The sequence below is a fragment of the Mirounga leonina genome, unplaced genomic scaffold (assembly GCF_011800145.1).
Source record: "Mirounga leonina isolate KUSES-001 unplaced genomic scaffold, KU_Mleo_1.0 Mir_115, whole genome shotgun sequence".
Taxonomy (NCBI): Eukaryota; Metazoa; Chordata; class Mammalia; order Carnivora; family Phocidae; genus Mirounga; species Mirounga leonina.
This window is the reverse complement of record NW_023270268.1, coordinates 27,398,295-27,410,263: the sequence shown is the minus strand read 5'-3', so window position 1 is coordinate 27,410,263 and position 11,969 is coordinate 27,398,295. Positions and strand designations below refer to the sequence as shown.

At 42.1% G+C, this 11,969-nt stretch overlaps 1 protein-coding gene and 1 long non-coding RNA gene across 6 annotated transcripts in view; one reads left to right on the top strand and one right to left on the bottom strand.

Moving 5' to 3' along the window:
- The window catches only part of ATP2C1 (ATPase secretory pathway Ca2+ transporting 1), a 168,471-nt gene that overhangs the window by 130,321 nt on the left and 26,181 nt on the right, over positions 1–11,969 (bottom strand). The gene's annotated exons all lie outside the window — the stretch shown is intronic.
- The window catches only part of LOC118003598, a 57,660-nt gene continuing 47,270 nt past the window's right edge, over positions 1,580–11,969 (top strand). For both annotated transcript variants that reach the window (XR_004677362.1, XR_004677356.1), the window contains exon 1: positions 1,580–2,445. This is a non-coding gene — a long non-coding RNA (uncharacterized LOC118003598). The remainder of the gene's footprint in view (positions 2,446–11,969) is intronic.

Here is an 11,969-nt window from a genome sequence, read left to right as displayed (position 1 = left end):
TCGGGGGGGGGGGATTATCATACACAAGTCAGAATTCAGACCACAGAATAAATGTGGTCGTTTCAGGAGAGAAAATCATATTCAGAGTTGTTCAACGCTTTTGGAAAATAACCAGTACCGTGTAATGAAAAGCATTAAATATTTTAATGAGACCAAAGGAATCCAGTAACGTGTGAATGATAATTTAGTGGTCCAAAGTGCACAGTAGACAAACAAGTTCCACTGTCAACCTCCTAAATGATGTTTTGAAATAAGGAGGAACTTTAAGAAAGGAAATCACCTCAAAACATTCTGTTAAATTCAAAATTATTTTTTCTGAACTGAAAAACAAATCTGAGTTAATAAAAAATTGTTTCCATATGCAAATATAAAGAGATGCAGTCCATCCCCTTCCCTCTCCATTTCCACTTCCCCTCGAGTGATTCCTTTCAAACAGCTATTTAAACAAGCACAGATGCTGTCTGAAATGAAAACTTCCTTTCCATTCCCTAAGCTAAAGACAGCAGCTTTCTCAGGAAAGCGGAATAAAGCTCAGTCAACCCACAGTGCCTTAATTTCCGAAATGCTCTATGTTACCAAAATAAAAGCTAATATCCGAAGAAAGCAATTCCTTGTATACTTCACAAAGGAAAAAATAAAATCAGGAAAATAAAAAGGTGGAAAAAGAAAGGCAACTTAAAAGCAAACCACCACACCCTCAACTCCGCGTTGCAACCCGTCTGCCAGGGGCCTTTACCTTCATTTTCCATCGAAACTGCACTTGGGTTGATGGCTACAAAGTCTTTAGTGTCAGCCGCGGCCACACTGGGAATAGAGAGGAGAGGAGGACAAGGAAGAGAAGCCCCCGGAATCCCAGGCTGTCACCCCCTCTCCCGGCCACACGTCCCACGGCTGCTCCCACCACCCCTAGCAGCAGCATCTGCAAGAGAAACCAGGAGAAGCGGCGCTGACGACAGAGAGGGCGAGGAGGGAGACCCCCGCCCCGCCACCACGTCGGGAGCCCCCAGATCGCATGCCCACCCCCTCAGCCCCGCAACGCCCCCAGCTCAAGCCGGCGGGGCGGCGCCCTAGAGACACCCCCAAGCTGGGATATCACCGGCCGCTCCCTCCCTCAGGACCTGGAAGTTTCTGGAAATGGGGGGCAATAGGTAATACCGGTGCCCTCCCAAAGCCCCAGACCCCCTTCCTCCGGGCTGCGGGGGACTCACCCGCGAGGCTCGCGGGAGCGCCCCGCGTGCCTGGAGCGAAGAGGAGTGGCTCGCCGAGCGGCGGCGCCAGGCAAGAGCCTGCTCCCGGCGTCAGGAAGGAGCGAACGGGAGGGCGGTCGGGGAGGGGAAAGGAGAGGAGGTGAGGGGACCCGTCAGGGTCGGCCCGGCCGGCTCGGCGCGGCCGCGCTGGTCTGCTCCCGCCTCCGCCTCCTGCGCTCGGCCCCTCCCCGCCGCCCCCCGCCCCAGCACGCCCCGTACTCCCGGGCCCGCCGCGGACCGAGCTTTGTCGCTACTACTTCCGCTGCGAGAGGAGCGCGCGCATGCGCACTCGCACGCACAGGCGCAGACGGCGGAAATGAAGCGAAGGCCGGGCCGCCCGCCCGAAAGGGCTCTGGTTGGGTGCGGAGCAGTCCCGTACGAGGGCGCGCTGGGCCCGAGCCCCGCCCCGGCCCTACCTTCCCTGTGGAGGCTCTTCGCTGACCCCTGGGACGGTACCTGCCCGTTTCTACGCACCCACTGGGCGCGAGGGTCGGAGACCCACCCGCTCCCCAGCCCCGGGCACGCATTCTCAAGAGGCAGCCGCGGGGTAGGGCCAAGCGGGCAGGTACGATCATGCTCCCTGTCCCCGAGGTATTTGAGCGCCCTCAACAAAGGCGACATGGGAAGCCCCTCCCGTCGGGGTGGCCGTCACAATCTCGGCGGGCGACGCGAGGACCTCCGAGGGAAGGGGCGAACGCAGAGGGACTCTGGTGTTCTCACTGGGACTTCCCAACCTCACTTGCACACCCCTGTTACAGCTGCTTTGCTCTGACTTGCGGGAGCAGGTCATCGCGGGGCGACTTCCCAAGGTTCTATCCCGCTAAGGGATCTGCTGAAGTGCCTGTGTGTAATGAGAAGGCAGGACTCAGCCTTTTCACGTGTGTGGAACCCGAAAGGTTGGAGCCACTAGAAACCGAGCGTCCAGGGGTGGAAGCCGAAGAACGGGAATTACCTCCAGCACTGGCTATGTCTTTTGCCACTTGAACCTTTCACTTGCTCAGCATCTCACCCAGACCCCCCAGTAAGTGACTTTTTTATGGACGGTTGATGTTAATAAACTTTGGCCCGGAACCGGAGACTAAACCTAAGTCTTCTCGCACCCAAATCCACTAGAGGGCAGGGCTACACCTTCTGAGTTCGACCGCATTCGCCACAAAGAACTGTAAAAACCGCAGGAGTCCTCCCTTGTGTGCTAGAGGTATTTTTCTCCATCACCACTTATTCTCATTAAAAAATTTGCCCCTTATCTCAGGTCCTGTAACACTTCCCGATATGTTCTCTGACCACATGTTCAACGTCAAAATAAATGGACCGGGTTACCTGTGTTCCCCATTTAACCCTGTGGAATTAGTCTAGGATCAAAAGTTCTGGACAGCTTTCTAGGTTTACTTTTCAATTAAGATACGTTAAGATTTTATTCAACGAGGTCACTATTAAATTCCAAAACAAACCATAAAAATCAGGATGAACTAGTTTCTAGTCTTAGAGTTACTATCTATAACACACCTTTGGCTTACATGCTTAGGGATTTTTGCCCAGCCAACAGTGTTATAAACCTCATTTGTAAAACAAGGAATGTGCTATCTCTTGCTCAATGTTGTAATCAATTTGTAATGATTATTAGTTACTATACTTATTGGACCTTGACACCACAGCATTGTATTAAAAACATAAGCACGTAAAGTAGAAAATGTAAATGTAGACATTATTCGATATTAACATATGATCTTACAAAATTGAGGGTAATTTCCCTTTACAAAATTTGATATTGGATTGCCTTAATTAGCTAAGACATTTTTCTTTTTTTATTGTTATTAACATATAATGTGTTATTTGTTTCAGGGGTACAGGTCTGTGATTCATCAGTCTTACTCAACACAAAGCACTCACCACAACACATACCCTCCCCAAAGACCATCACCCAGCTACCCCATACACCCCAAGCTCAGGCATTTTTTCTGAGGTAACTTCAGAATTATCTGTTGTGCACTGCAAAACCCCAGCATTAACACAGAATTCAAAACTAACTCCCCCAAGGATATATCACCCCATGGCTTAAACCTAAAGTAGCTTACAGTGGAATTTTACTTTTTGGTTGCCTAAATTGTGAAAGCCATTGTTCCTATAACTAAGGCAAAAAAGAAACTGGATAAAACCAGCTTTGTCCAGAAGAACTGTTACACACTGCCTGCATTCTTAATCCACCATCAGTCATCTCACAAACTCCTGGGCTTGGGAGCAGCAAAAAGCCTTTAAGGATAGCTAGTTCAACCCCTCAGCTAATCCTTCAGCCTTATCAACACATCTCCATAGAGTGATCCTCTGTTCTGTGTCTGAACACCTCTTCTACCAAGCTAGCCAACATCACTAGCACCAGCTTTGACTTCCTATGTAAATGAAAGATAGCATTTATTAACACTGTTCAAGCCAGAGCAGTGGGGAATGCTTGAGCCATAAGCTTCAGAAATCCTCTTCCTAAAAAGAAAGAAAAAGAAAAAAGAAATCCTCTTCCTTCTTTCAGCATTCTCTCCTCCGACCAGCTAACCTGCCATGAGACTTTTGTATTAGCAATCTCCACCTCCTCATCTTGGGGGAAGGGGACTAAAATACATGTACACTGCATTACATATATATACATATATATACATTCACCTATACATATACATACATATATATTATATTTTAGATACAGATGTATGCATAATAACTATCCTTTCCCTCAAAAGATTGTTGTGAGGATCTGATAAAGTGAAGACAGGTCGTAAATTATAGGCACTGTATAAGATTATACAGAGAAACAAGCAAAACAGACTATTAGCTAGCTAGAATGAGATTAATTAGATTAATGGCAATGAAATGTATTATGTTCAAGTTCCCTCTGTTTTCTTCTTTATGAATCAGTGCTCTAAAAATCTACTCATTTGGTTCTGAATATTTAACCTACAAAATTAATTAAATATATCTGATGCAAAAAGTGTTCCACATATGAGCAATAAAGGGGAATTTGTCAGGTACCTCTGCTTGGGGGAAATACTACAAATAGGGAAGATTGAGGAAGGATAGTCATGGTGTTCAAATTTTATTTATACTGTGCCTTATTACACAAAGGATGTGAGGCATCTTGTTATTAATAACAAATTTGATAGATGGCATTTTTATAAACCTGGATGATGAAGAAATATGTGGCCCTTTAGGATTTAAAAATTAACCTGGAAAAGGTTGTTTTAAAATCTTTCCTTAATGTTTTATTTTATTTTTTTTAAGATTTTATTTATTTATTTGAGAGAGAGAGAGACAGACAGAGCACAAGCAGGGGGAGGGGCAAAGGGAAAGGGAGAAGCAGACTCCAAGCTGAGCAGGGAGCCTGATGTGGGACTCAATCACAGGACTTTGAGATCATGACCTGAGCCGAAGGCGGACACTTAACCTACTGAGCTACCCAGGCGCCCCTATTAATGTTTTATTTTAAAGGCTATTTTAACGTTGTTTTAAGTACCAAAGATTAATAGTTAAGGAATTTTACCTAGCTGCTAGAAAAAAAGTTGTCATTTTTTTTAAGGTAGATATTTTAAAAGCATATAAAGACACAGTGCTTTATTGTTATAAGCTAACCTACTCAAACAGAACAACAGAAGTATTTTTCTTCCTGTGAGAGAAAGGACATGCTAGGGGTCAAGTTGGGGGAAATACAGTCTTACTAAAAGAAGCATCATATCGAATCAGTGTCTAACAACCACCTGCCAGAATTGCTGTACATCTGCTTGGTTCTCTATCTTAGCTGTACTGGAAGAGTAAAAATTAGAAGCAAGAATAAAAATCAAATGAGCTCAAAAATGATCTACCTGTATTTGGTTGGCTTTACTAAGCACAGAGATACCCAAGTACTTTACAAATATTTTATCAGCCCACAAAATTGCATAGCTTCTACACTTGCTAGCATTTCCTTGCTGAAACTAGCAGAAGAAACTAGAGAATTGTAAGTGTGCTTTTTTAATTTTCAAAGTTTATATATGACTCAGTTTCCTCATTCAACAAGTTCTGAGCCTGTGGTGATATTTGGGATCTTTGGTATGTACTACCAATCTTCTGGATTGGAGGTGAGGGGTAGGTGGGAGCACAGATGAGGATAAGAAAGGGAAAGGGGGACGATTGGGTGGCTCAGTAGGTTAAGCATCTGCCTTCAGCTCAGGTCATGATCCCAGGGTCCTGGGATGGAGCCCCGCATCAGGCTCTCTGCTCAGCGGGGAGTCTGCTTCTCCCTCTGCCTCTGCCACTCCCCTTGCTTGTGAGCTCTCTCTTGCTCATTCTCTCAAATAAATAAGAGCTTTAAAAAAAAAAAAAAAGGGAAAGAGGAAGAGCAAAGTGAGTATGAGTCCCATATCCAGAAGTCATCTCTGGACTTCATTGTTTCCACGGAAAATAGACATACAATATTCCATATTATATACATGCCAAGATTTATCTTGAGGTAAAAATGTACCCATTTAAAGGATATTCTGTCTAGTTTCCAAACTGGCATAATTCATCTCTGGCCCAAAATCATTGGTCTGTAGTAAATATCTAATAAAGACCTATTGAATAAATGGGTAATCTGGAAAATGGTCATCATAAATACATATATGTTGTTGAATGAATAAACATTATCCCACTTTTTTTTTTTTAATATTTTATTTATTTGTCAGAGAGAGAGAGCGCACAAGCAGGGGAAGCAGCAGGCAACGGGAGAAGCAGGCTCCCCGCTGAGCAGGGAGCCTGATGTGGGACTCGATCCCAAGACCCTGGGATCAAAACCTGAGCTAAAGACAGACGCTTAGCCACCCAGGTGTCCCCCCACCTTTTTATTTTTTAAACATAATCCCACCTTTGACTTTGCTACTTGCTACCTCTGATCAAACTAAAACATGAGCTACTTTCCTGTAAAGCAAAGAATTAAGGGATTTTCCAAGGTTTAAGATTGAATTTAAATCTCCGAACCACAAAGGGGTTAACTAGTACAACTTGGTCTAAACAAGAATAAGTCCTAATCATTGTAGGAAGTATTAAAAATTGAGCACTACTCAAAGCAGATGAAATTTCACACCCAGATTTTGAACCCAGATAACCATTTGAAATTAAAACATAACGATGTTGGGGCGCCTGGGTGGCTCAGTCATTGAGCGGCTGCCTTCGGCTCAGGTCATGGTCCCAGGGTCCTGGGATCAAGCCCCGCATCAGGCTCCCTGCTCCAGGGGAGCCTGTTTCTCCCTCTCCCCTCCCCCCCCCACTTGTATTGTCTCTCTCTCTCTGTCAAATAAATAAATAAAATTTAAAAAAACAAAACAAAACAAAAAAAAATAATGATGTTGAGGTGGCTGCTTCCATGCACAAGCTGAGCTTGTGCTTTGGGTTTTGATGGCATGTATATCAATGCGTGACAAAGTCAAAAGCACTATCATGTCCTGCACGGTCTTCGGTTATTACCTTAAGTATCCAGGAATCTACTCTTAATTCTTGGACAAGACAGCTTGGAGACTAGGTATAAGCAACAGGCCTTAGAATAGCCAACTACACTAAGTTGCCACTGGCCAGCGTTCTCCTCATTTTGTAAGCTTTACAGATAGGTTGGTTGTCATAAATTAGTTGAAACTATCAGACAGATTCCATATTATATCTGCTGATCCCTTGCTGTGTTGGCAGTAATAGCCTGGGCCCCCTACGTCCATTCAAATCCTCAATTTCACATCAGAAACATTTTCAATCTTTGTATACTGTGTTGCACACTGGAGAGAGCTTTGGGAAAGGTTGCTTTTCCTCAGACTACCAAAATGGTACGTTTTGCACTTAAAAGTTTTCTACCCCACCATTTTCTAGAAGTCAAATATTTTTTGCAAAGCTTGCATCTTTGCCTGAACTTGTCCCAAGTCCAGGCCCCCTGCAGAAATCATCCCTCTCCACCGTGCTTCCTATTGTGAGAACAAATGAGAAAAAAGGCACAAAAATGCCATTATGATAATAAATTAGGGAGATCAACAGCACAGAAATTGCCCAAGGTTTTATGAGGATTCTCAAGTTTAGCCCTGGACAGTCATGCAAGTCTACAGACCATATTCCTATTGAGCATACTACACAAAATAGGGAACCCACACCAAAGAGATGGTTTATGAAACAGCTAACAGAGAAAGGAGAAATGCAATTTGGCAAGATGGTTTATAAGATAGATGATAGAGAAGGAAAATTACAAATTGGCAGAAAGGAGTTCTTGCAACACAAGCAAACGGTTAAATCTTCAAGTTAGAAAATTCATCACTACAAATAATGATCAGATGGGAAATTAGATTAGCAGCATTTATATGTACCTTCAGACAACTTTATTTTTGCTTTCTTGGTTATAAAAGGCAAGGTTTATGTAGCTTATTTCAGAAGATATTAAAAATAACAATATTGCCAAATATTCTATATTTGGGGGATTAAGAAAATGGGGATTCTGGGGTGCCTGGGTGGCTCAGTCATTAAGCGTCTGCCTTCGGCTCAGGTCATGATCACGGGGTCCTGGGATCGAGCCCCACATCAGGCTCCCTGCACAGCAGGAAGCCTGCTTCTCCCTCCCCAACTCCCCCTGCTTGTGTTCCTTCTCTTAGCTGTGTCTCTCTCTGTCAAATAAATAAATAAAATCTTAAAAAAAAAAAAAATGGGGATTCTGGAAAGAAAGGGGAAAAAAGCTTTATACAGGCCAGGAACAAATAAGCTGAAGTGCAAATTTGGAGCTTGCACTGGCTCAAGCAGTCCCTAGTTCAAACAGTTGAATGCAAAACTATTTTCTAAGAAACTGCTACCTCAACCATAGGAATATTGGTATTCAAAATGAGCAGTGTCTCTCTCTAGAATATTGAACAGGAAGCTGACAGACTAAAAATGGCATCAGGCCCTATGAGGAGAGCAAAAGGAACTCTCTGTTACATTCCAAATGATAAAGTACATCTTGTAATGAATGTTACCAGTAATCCTCAAACATCCATTCCCCTCCAGGATCATTAGTCAAAATTAGTGTTTCTCAAAGTGTGGTCCCCACTACCAGCAGCATCAGCATCACTTGGGAACTCATTAGCAATGCAAATTATCAGATCCCACTCAGACCTACTGAGTCAGAAATTCTGGGTGGTTGGACTCCACAATCTGTGATTTAACAAGCCTTCCCTGTAATTTTGAATGTTTAGAAGTGCTGCAGCCACCTCATTACCCTACCTACCCCTCTTCCTCCAAAAAGCCAACACCAAGGATGGCAAAGCAGTGATCAGAGGAAGCCAAGTCCTTTAATGCATAATTAAGCTAACAAATGAGCCAATCCTGGATCCTGTCCTACCACAGAATGTCCTTTAATATGAGATAATAAACAAATTATATTTTCTGTTTCTTGCAGCTGGAAGCATCCTAACTGATAGAGTCTTTTTTTTTTTTTAAGATTTTATTTATTTATTTGAGAGAGAGAATGAGAGAGAGAGCACATGAGAGGGGGGAGGGTCAGAGGGAGAAGCAGACTCCCTGGTGAGCAGGGAGCCCGATGCGGGACTCGATCCCGGGACTCCAGGATCATGACCTGAGCCGAAGGCAGTTGCTTAACCAACTGAGCCACCCAGGCGCCCTGATAGAGTCTTAAATGAGAAAAAAATCAGTTTGCTTTAGATAAATATTATTTGGTTGGCTGCTCTGATACAAGTTAAAAGAATTCAAAATACTATGACATATGCAAATGATAAAATGTTAAAGTACTTTAAATAGTAAAGGCAATGTTAATCAATGGGAAGTTACAGAATAAGATGTAAGTAAAAAAAAACTGAACAAGGGAGTATTGTCTGTTTTTTAAATTAGGTGATTTCCATATTAGCATATAAAGTTAAAAAATGGCTGTTAATTTCAGAAACTCCTTTGACAAATTTTACTTATTACTAATCAGGAGTATTTTTAAATTACGCTATTCTGCACATTATTCTTGAAAACTAGTTAGATTTCAGAATTTTCATTTTCTTATATAGTTGTGTGCCCGAGACCAGACTTTTTCTTGTTTAATTATTTTTTCTTGTTTACTCAGCTAATGACTACTTAGTGATAGATTCTACCGTGAAATTGCTAAAATAAAATTAAGTTTTCCATAGTCATTTTTTTCCAACAAACTTGATAAAAATATTTATTTTTTTTAAAGATTTTATTTATTTATTTGAGAAAGAGAGAATGAGAGACAGAGAGCATGAGAGGGAAGAGGGTCAGAGGGAGAAGCAGACCCCCCGCTGAGCAGGGAGCCCGATGCAGGGCTCGATCCCAGGACTCCAGAATCATGACTTGAGCCGAAGGCAGTCGCCCAACCAACTGAGCCACCCAGGTGCCCCAATATAAAAATATTTATTGTTTTGAGGTTTGCACATCAACTTTCTATTTTCTGACTTAGAGCAGTTAAAAAGCTATGACATTAAGAAAAAAAAAACCTAAACATATTCTTCCCTAGTTTAAATGATTAAATCACTCATTTTAACCCTGAAAAGCACTTGGAAAGGTAAAGATTGCATACCTGATTAAAGAATTTGTATTACTTTTAGGGAAATGAGAATCATTTTTCACTGAACAGCTAACAAAACACATTTGTTTAGGGCTTTTCAGTTGACATTTCCATGTACATAATTAAATTTAATCCTCACAACCCTGTAAGGTAAGCAGACTAGATCTTGTTAATTGCTTTTTATAGCTAACAAGGCTAGGACTCAACACAGGTGAAACTCTTTGAACAAGAATTTCTCAATATTGGGAGCCTGGGTAGCTCAGTCGGTTAAACGTCTGCCTTCAGCTCAGGTCATGATCCCAGGGTCCTGGGATCAAGTCCCACATGGGGCTCCTTGCTCAGCAGGAAGCCTGTTTCTCCCTCTCCCTCCGGCTGCCACTCCCCCTGCTTGTGCTCTCTCTCCCCTCCCCACCCCATGTCAAATAAATAAATAAAATCTTTAAAAAAAAATAATAATTTCTCCCTATTCAACGTCAAAGCCAGGAGTCCAATATCCATCTTGGCTCCTATTTCCTTAAAGCTACCTCAGTGACCTACTAGAGAATATGTGAGAAGCTGCCCTGCTTATTGAATTACCTTTTACAATTTATCATTTTGTTTTGTTGCATCTTTCAACTCAATGGGGCACCCTGAAACCTTGATGGCCATTAATTCCTGAGCCTAGAATATCTGCCCCATAGCTCATTTAAGAATGGTATTAATTAATAAGGACTTGATTTTACAACATGCTTGGTCATTGTCCACATCTATTCACTTGTTCTTATTTAACCTTTGGACACTGGGGAAATCATGCTCCAAGCAGAAGCTATTCTAGAATCCCTTGGGTTTATCTTCTCAGAGTTGAAATTACTGCTAAAATGGAAGTATAATCCTAACAGTAAATAATTACAGACAGGCATTTTAGAGAGATTATTCAATAGGTAATTGAGACAAGTTCATTAACATGCTTTATTGAAAAATCAACAAAATACATATTAAACGCATGTCGTAAGGATCTAAAAGCCACTGAACAGTATAGGAATACTCATTTTATTCCAAGTGGTAAATTTTTCTTTCTTCTGATCTTATAATTATATTTATATATTAACCAGAATAGGGGTAAGGTAAAATTGAGTGATTTTGTTTTTAATGTTGAGATTTCATAATAGTTTTAGGGGATGCCTGGGTGGCTCAGTTTGTTAAGCATCTGCCTTCATGATCCCAGGGTTTTGGGATTGAGTCCCACAGCAGGGAGCCTGCTTCTCCCTCTGCCTGCCACTCCCCCTGCTTGTGCTCGCTCTCTTTCTCTCTCTGGCAAAAAATAAAATCTTAAAAAAAAAAAAAAAAAGACTTCATATGGAGGACATACAATGATTACACCTTTTTTATATTCCGTTATTTAAATCAACAATTATAATTCTCAGTTGCCACATCACTTCAATCAGTAAACAGCTACAGAAGAAGGAATTAAAAAGATAAAAACATATTTTAGATTACTCTTATGATGAGGTATAAAAGCAGGAGAATGTTCACCTTTAGCCCAGAAGGCTGACCTATAGCCTGCATAATTTTGATAAGGATGAAATACGTACTGGTTGCTACATATATAAAGTGTCTCATGACCGCCTGTACATTTCACTGATAGTTAATACCAAGCTGAATGATAAGCACCAGAGAAATATTGAGAAAGCAGTTCTACGAGTAGAAATTCAAAGAAAACGTTCATGATCTAATACTCCCTACACCTCCCCCTTGAGCATTAGGCATATAACCACCAGCTACATACAGCAAAACTACAGCTCTTTCAGCCCATAGGTCCGGTCCCTGTGCTACTTAAATAAACTTACTAAGTTGTACCATAAAACGTCTCAAGAATTCTTTCTTGACCATCTCGCTCAACACTTATGGCAAGACACTGTTCAATGACTTCTTGCATTACTAAGGATTATATAACACTACTAGGCATAGGGCAGCTATGGTTGAAAATGGCCAGTTAAGAATCTATGAAGCTTTAAATCATCATCACTATCCCCCGGCTTTGGCAGTGACTCTCCATCTTCCAAATTGCATACATGCTTGAGAAGGTGTAAACCCTGTGAGCTTTGATTTTTGAAAATATGCATCACCAAATGAGCTATATCGGTTTGCATCAGTGGTTCTCAAACTGTGCTCCCTACCACCCCCGGGAACTTTTTAGAAGTGCAAATTCTGAGGCC